The sequence below is a fragment of the Otolemur garnettii genome, unplaced genomic scaffold, assembly GCF_000181295.1.
Source record: "Otolemur garnettii isolate 467f Iridium unplaced genomic scaffold, OtoGar3 scaffold00088, whole genome shotgun sequence".
Taxonomy (NCBI): domain Eukaryota; kingdom Metazoa; phylum Chordata; class Mammalia; order Primates; family Galagidae; genus Otolemur; species Otolemur garnettii.
In genome coordinates this window covers 7,909,544-7,924,226 of record NW_003852483.1, presented here as the reverse complement: position 1 = coordinate 7,924,226, position 14,683 = coordinate 7,909,544, and the positions used below count along the sequence as shown (strand labels likewise).

General features: G+C 38.1%; 2 protein-coding genes across 3 annotated transcripts in view; one reads left to right on the top strand and one right to left on the bottom strand.

Annotated features, from left to right (window-relative positions):
- The window catches only part of ECM2 (extracellular matrix protein 2), a 41,032-nt gene extending 30,041 nt beyond the window's left edge, over positions 1-10,991 (bottom strand). The window contains exon 1 of one of the 2 annotated variants that reach the window (XM_003795042.2): positions 10,843-10,991. The gene's annotated coding sequence lies outside the window, so the exon portion shown is untranslated. The remainder of the gene's footprint in view (positions 1-10,842) is intronic. The other variant, XM_003795043.2, reaches the window with a different exon arrangement.
- The window catches only part of CENPP (centromere protein P), a 250,447-nt gene that overhangs the window by 185,677 nt on the left and 50,087 nt on the right, over positions 1-14,683 (top strand). The gene's annotated exons all lie outside the window — the stretch shown is intronic.

Below are 14,683 nucleotides of genomic sequence, written 5' to 3'. Positions count from 1 at the left end.
CAAAATTACCTAACAGTGTTTTTCTCAAATTGTATATCCCCGTGGTTAATAGACACACAGCTGAAATCTGTTGATGTCCAGATCCTATTATCATAGAGGTCTGCTTCATAACCTAAGACAAGCTGTGGGAAATTCCAAGTACATTCTAATGGAAAACCATGTGCTAAGGGTAAAGTGTGCCTTCCTAAAGCCACAGTGTCTACCACCTAAGTGTTTAGGAATTACAGGCTATCAGTTTTAAGTCTGGCCAAATACTGTCATATTCTCTCAGTAGGAATTTGTAATGATTGTAGCAAACAGGGTATCCTATCCTTGGCCTAGATACAGGTCCTATTTTTGATATTCTGCCGTATGGTATATCATCTGAAAGCCAAGAATATGAGCATTGTTCTGTGGAGGTTATCATTCTTGTATTGCCAGACATCATTCCTGCCAGTTGGACAACTCCATAAAGTCAGTTCTTACAGAGGCTGTGAAGCATTCTCTAATACTTCCTAGAGAACTTGTTAGCCAATGTTCTAGCATTGTGACAAAACCTACCAAATATAACTGCTAGCCAAGATGGAGTAACAGGGATCAGATATACTTCCTACACAAAACAACTTAAAAATAGGACAAAATGGGCAGTGCCTGTGGCTCAAAAGGGTAGGGCATCAGCCCTATATGCCAGAGGTGGCAGGTTCAAACCCAGCGCTAGCCAAAAAAAACATAGGACAAAATATATGAAATATTTTCCAAACACTAAACATAGAGTGTATCAGGGCAGTGATCCGCAAGAATAGGGTGAATCAAAATTTCTAAGACCCCATGATTGACCTGCTTACTACCTGGAGGGAATTTCCGGGTTTATAGCACAGAAAGAGAACCCAGGCAGAGTCCAACAGTTTCCTGGAATTGAAAAGAAAGAGCTGGGAACCTGAGGACCTTAAAGAGACTGGTGTTCATAGAGCAGAGTATAGAGGGGTGAAAGCTAGCCCAGAGAAACCCTTTCAGGGATCTCAAGTCTTCAACTGAGTACTGAATAACACATGTATGTTAATAAACCACTCAAGACTAGGGAAAGAACTACCATAAAGAACAAAGGGGAAAAAATCTCTGGAGCTTAATGTGGGGCTCAGTAGCTCATGCCTGTAATCCTAGCACTCTGGGAGGCTGAGATGGGTAGATTACCTGAGCTCAGGAGTTTGAGATAAGCCTGGGCAAACGGGAGACCCCCGTCTCTAAAAATACCTGGGCATTTCCTGGCAGGCACCTGTAGTCCCAGCTCCTTGGGAGGCTGAGGCAACAGGATCACTTGGGCCCAAGAGTTGAAGGTTGCTATGAGCTATGATGCCACAGCTCTCTACCAAGAACGACAAAGTGAGATTCTGTCCCCCCAGCCCCCCTCCCAAAAAATCTCTGGAGCTTAAAAAAGACCAGGAAGAGTTTGTGTTCCACTAGTCAGAGTGGAAAACCTTATAATTCACAGGGCATCTGGTAGAATACTCAAAAAGGCATTACCTCAGTAGAGGAAAATAATTAGCCCTAGGCTAAAATCTGCTCTGATCCCACTTAACAAATCTTAGAAACAAGCCTTTCAGAAAAAATCAGACTGTTTGCAATAACAAACAATAACCTTGTCCTAGAGCACCAAATGTTGTGGAATCCACTGTACACAATGTGGGAAAAATTTGATCCATAATGATGATAAAATCAATCTATGGAAACTAATTCAGAAATGACATTGCTGACATAATTATTAAGTAAGTCATTGAAAGTTATGTTGTTAAAGAGGTAGAGGAAGGATTAGCCATGCTAAACAGAAACATGGACAGTAATTGAAACATGGACAGTAATTTTAAAAATCCAAACCAAATTTTTTTATTGTGTTTTTTGTTTTGGAGAGTCTGACTCTGTCATCCCAGATAGAGTAACAGTAGTATTATCACAGCTCACAGCAACTTCAAAGTCTTAGGCTCAAACAATTTTCCTGCCTCAGCCTCCAAATAGCGGAGACCACAGGCACACACGACTATGTCCACTAATTTTTTCTATTTATTGTAGAGATGGGGTCTTATTCTTGCTCAGGCTGGTCTCCAACTCCTGAACTCAATCAATCCTTCTCCCTCAGCTTCCCAGAATGCTGGATTACAGGCATAAGCCACCACGCCTGGCCAATAGACTTAATTTTTAGAGTTTCAGGTTAACAGCAAACTGAATGGAAAAGTATAGAACTTGCATATACCCTTTTCCTGCCTATCAACATCTCACACCTCTGATGAACCCATACTGACACATCATTATCACCCAAAGTCCATAGTTTACATTAGGTTTCACTCTTGGTATTATACATGCTATGAGATTTGACAAATGTTTAATGACAAGTACCCATCTTTTTTTTTTTTTTCTTATTGAGAGAAAGAGTCTTCCTCTTGCCCTGGGTAGAGTGCCAGCATGTCATCGTAGCTCACAGCAACCTCAAACTCTTGGGCTCAAGTGATCTTCCTGCCTCAGCCTCCTGAATAACTGGGACTACAGAGCCACTATGATGCCAGGTACTTTTTCTGTTTTTAGCAGAAATGAGGTCTTGCTCTTGGCTCAGGATGATCTCAAATTCCTGAGCTCAAGCAGTCCACCTGCCTTGGCCTCCTACAGTGCTAGGAATACAAGAGTGAGCCATTGGACCTGGCCGACATGCATCTATCTTGATAATACAATAGTCCCTTGGTGTCTATAGGGGATTTGGTTCCAAAACCCCTCCTCAAAGATACCAAAATCTGAGGATGCTCAAGTCCCTTATATAAAATGGCATGGTAAAAAAAAAAGAAAGAAAAAATAAAATGGCATGGTATTTGCAAATAGCCTACTTATGTGCTCCTATACTGTAAATCGTCTCAAGATCACTTGTACCAAATACAATGTAAAGCTCATGTAAATACTTGTTATACTGTATTGCTTAGAGAATAATGACAAAAAAAAAAGTCTGCATATTTTCAGTACAGATGCCACCACAGTAGGCCTAACTCCATTTCAAACTCTTTGATTAAATTTGTAGATACAGAACCCAGGATACAAAGGGCCAACTGTAGTATATCAGAATAGTTTCACTGCATTAAAAATCCTCAGTGCTCCACCTGTTCGTCCCTCCCCATCCCAAGTCCTGGCACCACTAATCTTTTACTGCCTGAATAGTTTTGCTGGGTGTTGTGGTGGGTACCTGTAGTCCCACCTATTTGGGAAACTGGGCAAGAGAATCATTTGAGCCCAAGAGTTTGAGGTTGCTGTAAGCTATGATGCCAGGGCACTCTACCCAAAGTGACAAAATCAGACTGTCTCAAAATAAATAATAAATAAATGAGGTCTATGTTTAAAATAGCAGGGAGAGTATCAATAAGCATTTGGAAGATTTTGACACTATCACTCTGTTCTAATTATCCTAATGATTTGTCCTTTTTGTCCTGATAATTATAAGTATATACAAATTTAGAATTGTCATATCTTTCTGTTCCTTTTATCATTAGGTAGATACTTTCAGTGTTTCTAGTAGTGCTTTTGTCATGTGATCTACTTTGTCTAATATTAATATAGCGTTATTTTGCCGTGTGTATACTGTGCTCATATGTATAATGTGTACCCATGTTTTTGGCCTAAACTTTCAGGAAAAAAAATCTTTCATTTTGATTTTTTAATTCAAAATTTTATTTGTTTATGTTTAGGTTCTTGTTTTTTGTATTATAAAGGAATTTTAGCATTTACTTTTTAACATATTATGGTCAAGAAATTTTATGTAACAAAACACAAGAAGAGATACGTGGTACAAGAAGTTTTATGTGCCAGTAATAAATTTAGGATATGTATGCATCGTAGCAGGCCAAGAGTTCTTCATCACTGGTAATATCAGAAGTATTATCTTCTTCCATTTCTGCATTCCCAGTTTCTTCTGAAGAGTCACTTTTCTCATCCCAGTAATTTCATCATTCTCAGTTCCATCCATAGCATTGCTGATGCCATATTATTTAAACAATTTTACAACTAGTTCCTTCTTGACACTGTTCTGTATATAATCTTTGAATCTAATCACAAATCTGGGTGATGAATGCTTTCTTGATTCTGCCTATAGTTGTTAAATCTTACCAGCTGACTGCATCCACGACATCCACTCTTTCTTCTTGAGGTTCTTAAAGGGCTTGTTAATAACACATCATGAAGTTGCAGTTAACTAATTAGTTCACCAGGTATCATAGCAATTTGAGTTTTCAAGTCTACTGCAATTGCCTCAGCACTTTGTGTAACATGGCCTTTTGTTGTAAGTTCATCATAAATTCAACAAAACCAGTTGCCATTTTCCAGGGTGGTATTTTTCATATGGATATCATTATTACTTGTTAGAGTTATACTTTTTTTTTTTGAAACAGAGCCTCAAGCTGTCACCCTGGGTAGAGTGCTATGGCATCACAGCTCACAGCAACCTCCAACTCCTAGGCTTAAAGGGTTCTCTTGCCTCAGCCTCCCAAGTATCTGGGACTACAGGCGCATGCCACAACGCCCAGCTGCTTTTTTGGTTCTAGTTGTCATTGTTTGGCAGGCCTGGGCTGGATTCAAACCCACCATCTACAGTGTATGTGGCTGGTGGCCTTAGCTGCTTGAACTATAGGCTACGAGCCAAGACTTATACTTTTAACAAATAAGCATAAAAGAATTAAAAGCATTTATGTAGATATGGAATTAGTCCTACCTGTGTATAATGTGCATCCTTATTTTTCCCTAAAAAATGCAGGCAAAAAAGTGCATTATACATGGGAAAATATAGTAGTTACTTTTTTTTTTTTTTTTTTTTTTTTTAGAGACAGAGTCTTTATCACCCTCAGTAGAGTGCCATGGCATCATAGCTCATAGCAACCTCCAACTCCTGGGCTTAAGCAATTCTCTTGCCTTAGCCTCCCGAGTAGCTAGGGCTACAGGCACCTGCCACAATGCCTGGCTATTTTTTTGTTGTTGCAGTTTGGCCAGGGCCGGATTCAAACTCGCCACCCTTGATATATGGGGCCAGTGCCCTACCCACGGAGCCACAGACGCCGTCCTATGGTACTTACTTTTTTTGGTTAATGTCTGCTTAATATATTTTTTGTATTACTTTACTATCAACCTTTCTATATTTTAATATTTTTATATACTTGGTGGCATATTGTGGTTTTTTGAGGGCACTCTAACAATCTTTTCCCTTTCATCAATACATTTAGTCTATTCATATTTAATGTAATACTTGATATGTTTGAGTTTAAATCTTTGTATTTGCTTTCTATTTTTCCTACCTGTTCTGTGTTTCTTTTTATGTTTTCATTCTTTTTGATTGTTTAGTTTTTATTATCTCCTTAGTAATTATGCTTTTTTTTAAGATAGAGTCTAATTCTGTCATTCTTCATCCTGTGTAGAGTGCAGTGATGTCATAGCTCACAGCAACCTCAAACTCCTGGGTTCAAGTGATCCTCTTTCCTCAGCCTCCCAAATAGCTAGGACTATAGGTGCCCGCCACAATGCTCCACTAGCTTTTCTATTCTTAGTAGAGACAGGATCTTGCTCTTGCTCAGGCTGTCTTGAACACCTGAGCTCAACATATTGGTGTGAGCCACCATGCCCAGCTATACACATTCTACCATTCTGTTCTTTGTAGAGATTACCAATACATCCTTGACTTGTCAAAGCCTGATATAAATTAGTATCTTTACCTCTTCCCAGATAATGCAAGAACCATGATGAACTTTCCCATTATCCTTTTCCAGCATATTAACTGTTGTGTCAGTTATTTTGCGCATATATATATAGTGTGTGTGTAGGTAGATAGACAGATAGATAGATTTTTTTTTTTTTTGGAAACAGAGAATCTCACTCTGTAGCCCTGGGTAGAAGGCTAAGACATCACCATAGCTCACAGCAGCCTCAAATTTCTGGGTTCGAGTAGCTGGAACTATAGGCATGTGCCACTATGCCTGGCCAGATTTTTCTATTTCAGTAGAGATGGAGTCTTGCTCTTGCTCAGGCTAGTCTAAATATATATATATTTTTTTTTTTTTTTTTTTTACTTATTTTTTCTGAGACAGAGTCTCACTATGTCACCCTAAGTAGAGTGTGGCGGTGTCACAGCTCACAGCAACCTCAAACTCTAGGGCTTAAGTGATTCTCTTGGCTCAGCCTCCCAAGTAGCTGAGACTATAGGCACCTCCCACAACACCTGGCTATTTTTTTGTTGCAGTTGTTATTGTTTAGCTGGCCTGGGCTGGCTTCAAACCTGCCAGCCTGGGTGTTTGTGGCTGCCACTGTAACTATTGTGCTATAGACACCAAGCCCTAAATATATTTTAAAACCCCAGGCTCGGCGCCTATGGCTCAACCGGCTAGGGCGCCAGCCACGTACACCTAAGGTGGCGGGTTTGAATCCCCAGCCCGGACCCGCCAAAACAACAATGACGGCTGCAACCAAAAAATAGCCGGGCGTTGTGGCGGGCGCCTGTGGTCCCAGCTACTTGGGAGGTGGAGGCAGGAGACTCGCTTGAGCCCAGGAGTTGGAGGTTGCTGTGAGCTGTAATGCCACGGCACTCTACCCAGGGGGACAGCTTGAGGCTCTGTCTCAAAAAAAAAAAAAAAAACCCCAAAAGATTATTTTGTCAAAGTTCATTTGGATCAGATTTTTGTTAATCTCAGCACTATTAACATTCTAAGCCAGATAATTCTTTTTTTTATAGGGAGCCAGCCTATATATTAGAGGATATTTAACAGCAACCCTGGCCTCTGCAGACTAGATGCCACTAGCACCTTCCCCCCCCCCCTTGTGACAACCAAAAATGTTTCTAGACATTACCAAATGTAACCTGGCCCTCAGTTGAGAACCACTTATTTCAAGTTACCTAAACATTTAGTTTTTTTGTTTTTCTCATTCTTTCCTGTATCTCCAATCTTCTATCAGGATTATTTTCTTTCTGATTGAAGAACACCTTTTAGTAATTCCTTTTATGCAGGTCTGTTGGTGGTTGATTCTTTTTATTTATCTGAAAATGTTTATATATTACTTTTATTCTGAAAGGATATATTTGCTAGATATAGAATCCTAGGTTGACAAGTATTTTCTTTCAGCATTTTGAAAATATAATTTCTTTTCTTTTTTTCTTTTTTATTTCTCCTTTTTTCTTTTCTTAGAGAAAAAGTCTTGCTATGTTTCCCAGGTTGGTCTCAGTCTCATGGCTTTAAGCCATCTTCTCACCTCAGCCTCCTTGTAGTTTGGACTAAAGGCATGTGTTACCAAACCCAGCCAAGTTTTTTTTTTTTTTTTATTAATTTTTAGAGATGGGTGTCTGACTGTGTTGCCCAGACTAATCTTGAACTCCTGGCTTCACCCAATCCTTCTACCTCAGTCTCCTCAGTAGCTGTGAGTATAGGTATGAGCCACCATGGCTGACTAGAGGACACAATTTCTGTGTCTTATTTTTCCATTGATTTTATTTAAGAAGCGATCTCTCAATCTAATTATTTCTCCTTTAAAATGAACTTTTTTTCCTGGCTACTTTTAAAAATGTTCTCATTGCCTTTGGTTTCAGCTATATTTTCCTGGTGTATGAAGGTCTTGTTTTGAATGATTTTCTTGTTTTTATTCAGTTTAGGATTCATAGTACTTCTTGAATTGATTGCCCTACATTGTTCATCAAATTTGGAAATGTCTCAGCCCTTATCTCTTCAAATAAGATAGTACTTTACCTTTCCCTCTAGTTTTCTTTCTAGAATTACAGTAGTCTTTCATGGTAGCCTGCTCATTATGTCTTTAATGTCACTTTCCCTTCCTTCATATTTTTGTCCTTCTATCATTCCATCTTTCATTCTGGTTATTCTCTGAACTCATCTTCCAGTTCATTAATGTTCTCTTCAGCTGTGGTTTGTCTGGTATTAAATCCGTCCACTGGCTTATTTATTTCTTTTATTGTAGTTATTTAGTTTTCAGGTTTTCAGTGGTTCCGTTTTATTGTTTGCAATCTCTATTGAAATTTTTAATTTTCATCTCTCATCTTTTACTTTTTTGAACATTTGATAACATTTGTTTTAAATTCTGTGCCTGAAGACTAGGTTTTCTCAATCTTCTTTTGGTCTGCTTTTGTTCTCCATTATTTCTTTAAGTTTTTAGCCATGTTATTCTGTCTCTTTACATGCCTGGTGACCTTTGATTGAGTGCTAGACATTGTATATGAAAATACTCTGAAGCATAGGATGATGTATTTTCTATCCAAAGATGATCAGTCACACTACCCGTATATTGAGTGATTTGAAGCTAGGCTTCACCATATACAATTTATTATACTTTGGGTCCAACCTAAAGCCTGCTGATTTCACCAGCATCACTTTTCCCCAGCATCAACCATCTCACCCCCCTACTTGTTTAGCCCTATTTCTTTGTTTCTCTCTAGCTTCATGAAGCTGTTTTATCTTCTCAAGCATCTCTTCTGGAATCGACACATCCTTTCAGAAGAAGAACTGTTTCAAACCTCTGTGGGTTTCAGTCTTATCCCAAATATTGGCCCTATTGATTTTCTCATCTTTTCTAGTTATTCTCAGCAGGTCTAATGGTTTCATTTGCCTTGTCTGCCATTATCAGAAGTAGAAGCTTGCTCAGATTCATTTTATTTCTTTCAGAAACATATCTTCTTTTTCTCAGAGGATTTTGTAGGTTGTAATATTTTGTGGTTCTTATACATCTTAAAATATTTTGGTTTACTTGGAAATAGAATTGTGATTTCAAGATAATTTTAAGCATTTCCCTTTAATATTTTACAGATACTAGTAACTAGACAATTATTTTCATATGCTTACTGTTGCTGACAAGAAGTCTGCCTTGAATTTGATTCTTATCCATTTATAAGAAATATTTTTTCTTCCTAAAAAACTTTTTCAAATTTTCAATGTATCTTTGATATTCAGAAATTTTACTATAATGTGCCTAGATATAGGTTGTTGTTTATTTATCCTTCTTGGGATCTTTTAAACTAAAAATTTCTTTCTTTCCCATAAAATTTCTCTTTAGTCAGTTTTCTCCCATTCCTATTCAAGGTTACATGTCCCTCTTTAAATTCATTCCCATATTCTCTTCATCTGTGATGGATTTCTCATAGTTTCTGTCCCACCAGGAATATAGTACAGCTATATATTCACGTGTTATTTGTTTGTAATATCTTCTCTTATTACGAAGGATTTGATAAGAGAAGAGAACACAGTGTGTGTTCAGTTTGCCCTCTTGAATCTCAGTAGTTCTTTTTATAACTTCATCTACAAGAGTCATCCTACTCTCGGCAGGTTTCATTTAGTTCATATTCTGACTTGCCACCATGTCACCTTAGCTGAACAAATGGCTGAGATATCTTCATGTCAGCTAGCCCCACCATACAGGTTTCTTTTTTTTAAGTATATATGTATATATGCAATAATTACTGTAGTCATTTCAAAACTATTACTGTAGGTCATTGAAATGTAATTATGTTTGAATAACTTTTTGTAGTCTAGTTTTAGGTAAACTAACATAATGGAATGTAAAGAAGAAGCAAATCCACTAGCTGATTGGCACCTGAAATCATGAAAATCAATTCAAAGAGCAAGGTAGTATGTTAGAAGGGAATAGCAAAGCAGCTAGGGAAAGCAATATGAAAAATTGAACTGAGAGCCAGGTTAGAACTAGAATTTGTGGAGTGGCAGGGGAGGTGGCTTTAGATATACATCACAAATGCTCTGCATTGCAAAAAACGTGTACATTGAAATTTTCTTGTTTGACAATCCTATGTGCAATCCGTCCATCCTGTTGTAAGGGGTCAGGCCCTGGATCTTCAGGCTCTGAAATTTAAATTCTCATGAAGGTCTCAGGCATCCTGTTGTCCCTGGGCTTCCTATGGGGCATTGCCTGACTGATTACTTAGGAAAGAATATGCCAACTATTGCCAGGCTGAGCACACTCCTCTCTCCCAGTATCCTTATCCTAGAAACAACCTCTTTTAGTCTGTCTTTCCCCCCCCCGAGACTTATTCACTTTTACTTATCCAGAAGTGTAAGTAGAAATGTACAGAAATAAATTAGAGCTATCTTAATTTCGAAAAAAAAAAATCAGCATCTAAATAGTCTCATTAAAGTGTTTAAATTTTATGAAATGGACTCTCAATACTAATAAGTGATGCTTAGGCCTTTGTCATTTTCAATCACTTATATAATTTGCCTTTGTGTTTAACATTTACCTTAATAAGCAAGTTCATAATTGAGTGTATATATTTGTAAATTTTCTGGCACTCTAATCGCAGTATCATTTTTATCAAGTACATTTTTTCCTTCTAGCCCGTATTGTGTTTATCCCAACATTAAGTATCATCTGAAAATCTTAACTTAATTTTCTGTGTTTAAAGTTTTTCATTAGTTGTCTTCAGTAAATTTTTAAAATATTAGAATTTTAAACTTCTACAAGAATCCATGAGATGTCTGTTATCTCTTTTCGCTTTATTCAAATGTTTAAAATGAGAAACATTTTTAATTAATCATTTATGTTCTTTTAGGACTTAAAAAGTGAGAAAGAATGAAATTTTCAAAGCAATTTATACTTCTATTAAGCACATAATTCTATCTAAACACATAAAAATAATTTAATTCTACTTCTGTATAGTTTTAAGAACTTGGGAACTACATCCTGAAAAACACAAGAAAACAGAATAATAGACACTTTGAACTTTTAAAATCTATTAGCAAAGAGCTAATTTACTGAAGGGTTAAATACATTTGCAACATTAAATACCCAGATATTAAAACCATCCCACATTCCTTAGTAAAAACTTAAAATTTAAAACTTTTTTACCTGGATATCTAAACTAAGTAGGCTTTGGTTGGTGTCATTTAAGTCTCCAGCTGAAAATGAAACAAAATCAGAGCTTTCTTTAAAAACAAAGCACAGAAGGGAATGTTGAAAAATGCTAGCTGACTTCTTAGTAAAATCTAAAATAACGGCCTCCCTTGGGAATAAATGCCTTTCAGTGCTTTGTGCAGAAAATCAGCCAAGAAAGTAACCAGGGAAAATGGTTACCAAGGGAAAATTTTATTTTTTAAAGTCATAGGAAAAGTGGAAAACAGGGGTGGGGAGGAGAGGTAGCATTTCATTTGTAGCCTAAAAAGGCAGAGCTGAAGGCACAAAAATGAACTTAAGAAGTCTGTGGTTTTCACAGACTGTTTGCTTTTAAAAACGTCTTAATATTTATTGTTCATGGTAGCTAATATGATACCATTTGAGCTTTATCAGACTATAAGGAGGATACTGTCTTTCAATGAAAGGCTGTATGTATCCAGAGTCTCTTTTTAATTGGCTTTATGTTATTTAACTCTCTCATCTCTCTACTCACCCGCTCCAATCTCATACACAGTATTGTTAAAACAAAAAGCAGTTACATATTAATCTCATTGGAAATTATGTAACTTCTAACTGTGAAATAATAAAAGGAAATGTGCCAAGGAGCTGTGAGGCTCCTAATTATAAACTATTACTCTGGAAAATTAGTTGTCTACTTTGGCCTCAAGATATTCATCTGCAAATGAGCCGGTTAGAGACAAGTCAGGATTCCAAGCCCAACCCTGCTGCTTGTTGGGGAACTTCAGTTACTTAATGCTTCTAGCTAAAGTTTATTCTTCTGTAAAACTGGGATGATAATCTATAGTTCTCATAGTTTTCTGAAAAGAAAAGGAATAATATATGTAAAAAGTCTAAACTTAGCACATGTTCCAGACTAAATAATGGTAGAAGAATTATTTCAACTTTTTTTTTTTTTTGAAGTGGGTGGCTGGGGCTGGAACCCACCACCTCCAGCATATGCGGTCAGCGCCCTACTCCTTGAGCCACAGGCGCCGCCCTCAACTTTTTTTATATTCTTATTTCAGAGATCTAAATTATTTGACAAAGAAGTCCAAATTATTTAAATCTTTGTTTAAATGACCTGGAGAAACTGAATCAAGATGAGGGACTGAATCAAGATTTGGGCCACCCAAATTCCTAAAAATTATGAAAACTACATTTGGATTAAAAGATGGAAATCCACACTACAAGGTAATAAGTAATACTCTTAGAAGACAAGTAGTTTAATGAATTGCTTAAAGACTAAAAGGTAGATAGGTTCCTTCTAAAGCAGAGGTTCTCTGCTCAGTGCCTATGGCTCAAGTGGCTAAGGCACCAGCCACATACACCTAAGGTGGTGCGTTCGAATCCAGCCCAGGCTTGCCAAACAACAATGATGGCTGCAACCAAAAAATAGCCGGGCGTTGTGGCGGGCGCCTGTAGTCCCAGCTACTTGGGAGGCAGAGGCAGGAGACTCACTTGAGCCCAGGAGTTGGAGGTTGCTATGAGCTGTGATGCCATGGTACTCTACCCAGGAGGACAGCTTGAGGCTCTGTCTCAAAAATAAATAAATAAAACAGGTTCTCAACCTGTGGTTTGCAACCCCTTTCAAGGTCAAACGACCTTTTCACAGGGGTCACCTAAATACATCCTGCGTATCAGATATTTACATTATGATTCATAACAGTAGCAAAATTACAGTTATGAAGTAGCAACAAAAATAATTTTATGGTTGGGAGTCACCACAACATGAGGAACCGTATTAAAGGGTCGTGGCATTAGGAAGGTTGAGAACCACTGTTCTAAAGGAAGAAAGACACTACAACACAAAACAAAGGTTATAGGACAGCCCTAAGAGTGTTTCAGGTTTGGAAATTACAGATCCTGGGAACAGGTGGTTCAGAAACTGTACTCAGAGCAGCAGGAGAGATGACCCCAATCCTATTGATGTCTCCATGATTTGTTCTAAATATCAGACATTTGCCCACACATTAGAACCCTTGTGCTTGTCCCTTTGGCATAGAGTTAGCTACACAGCGAAGTGGGTGGCTGGTGGAGCAGGGAGCCCATGTTCAGAATCCAGTCTGGCTACTAATACAACCCAGCTGCAAGCACAAACTTGACAAGTTCCACCCATATGTTTGGAGCCTTTACTCAGTGTTTTAATTCTACATTCTTAATTATAAACAGAGGCCAGCACAGTGGCTCACACCTATAATCCTAGCACTCTGGGAGACCAAGGCAGGTGGGTTGCTTGAGCTCAGGAATTTGAGACCAGCCTGAGCAAGAACAAGACCCCATCTCTACTAAAAAAATAGAAGAAAAAAATAGCTAGGCATTGTGATAGGTGCCTATAGTCCCAGCTACTTGGGAGGCTGAGGCAAGAGAATCTTTTGAACCCAAAAATTTGAGGTTGCTGTGAGCTATGATGCCATGGCACTCTACCCAGGGTAACAGCTTTTGAAACTCTGTCTCAAAAAAAAAAAAAACATTAATTATGAGCAGATAACTCAGGATTACTAAACATTTGGGAAGATTCTAATATTAAAGTTGAGAACTTCCTTCAAATACATATGCACATCAGAAAAGAAAACTTTGGAGATTAAAAGCTTGATAACACACATGAGAAAGTCTGTAGTCATGTTACAAGATAAAACTAAGAAGCCCCCTAAAAAATAGGACAAAAGGTGAAGAATTAGCTAGAAAACAGAAAAGATACAATTAAGGACTGAACAGGGAAGTTCAGTATCTAGTTAGGAGTTCTGGAAAAACAGAACAGAAAATTGTATAAATAAATGAAGAAACAATTTAAGAAAATGTCCCAGATGGGTCACAGATTTCCCATATAAAAAGGCCTACTGAGTGAATGTTCAGCATTATAGATGAAATTAGACTGAAATGGAGGCAGTAAACAGTGGTTACAGCACCAACCACATATACTGAGGGTGGCAGGTTCAAACCCACCACAGGCCAGCTAAACAACTGCAACAACAACAACAAAACAGCTGGGCGTTGTGGTGGGTGCCTGTAGTCCCAGCTACTTTGTAAGCTGAGGCAACAGAATCGCTTAAGCCCAAGAGTTTGAGGTTGTTGTGAGCTGTGACACTACAGCACTCTACTGAGGGTAACATAGTGAGACTCTGTCTCAAAAAAAAAAAAAAAGAATTAGAATGACTTCACACTACTGAACAGCAACTCTAGAAACAAGATAATAGATAACTACCTCTAAAATTATAAAAGAAATATGATTTTATTTTCTTTTCTTTTTTTTTTTTTTTTTGAGACAAAGTCTCACTTTGTCACCCTTGGTAAAGTGCCATGGCGTTATACCTCACAGCAACCTCAGATTCTTGGGCTCTAGGGATTCTCTTGCCTCATTCTCCTGAGTAGCTAGGACCACAGGAGCCCACCACAACGCCCAGCTATTTTTAAAGACAGGGGTCTTGCTCTGGTTCAGGCTGGTCTTGAACCCATAAGCTCAGGAAGTCTACCCACTTCAGCCTCCCAGAGTGGTAGGATTATAGGCGTGAGCCACCACTCCCAGCCCTATGATTTTTGTCAATTAAAAAGTCATTACAAGACAAAAAGAAAAATGGCAAAATGGCTAAAGCCAATAATTAGGCAGTTCATAGAATTGGAAATGTCAGTGGTCAATAAACAGAAGAAAATAATTTCTCAGGCTCAGTAATACTCAAGAAAAGTGCATTAAAACCAGGCATCCTGGCTCGGCGCCTATAGCTCAACCGGCTAAGGCGCCAGCCACGTACACCTAAGGTGGCGGGTTCGAATCCCCAGCCTGGACTCGCCAAACAACAAT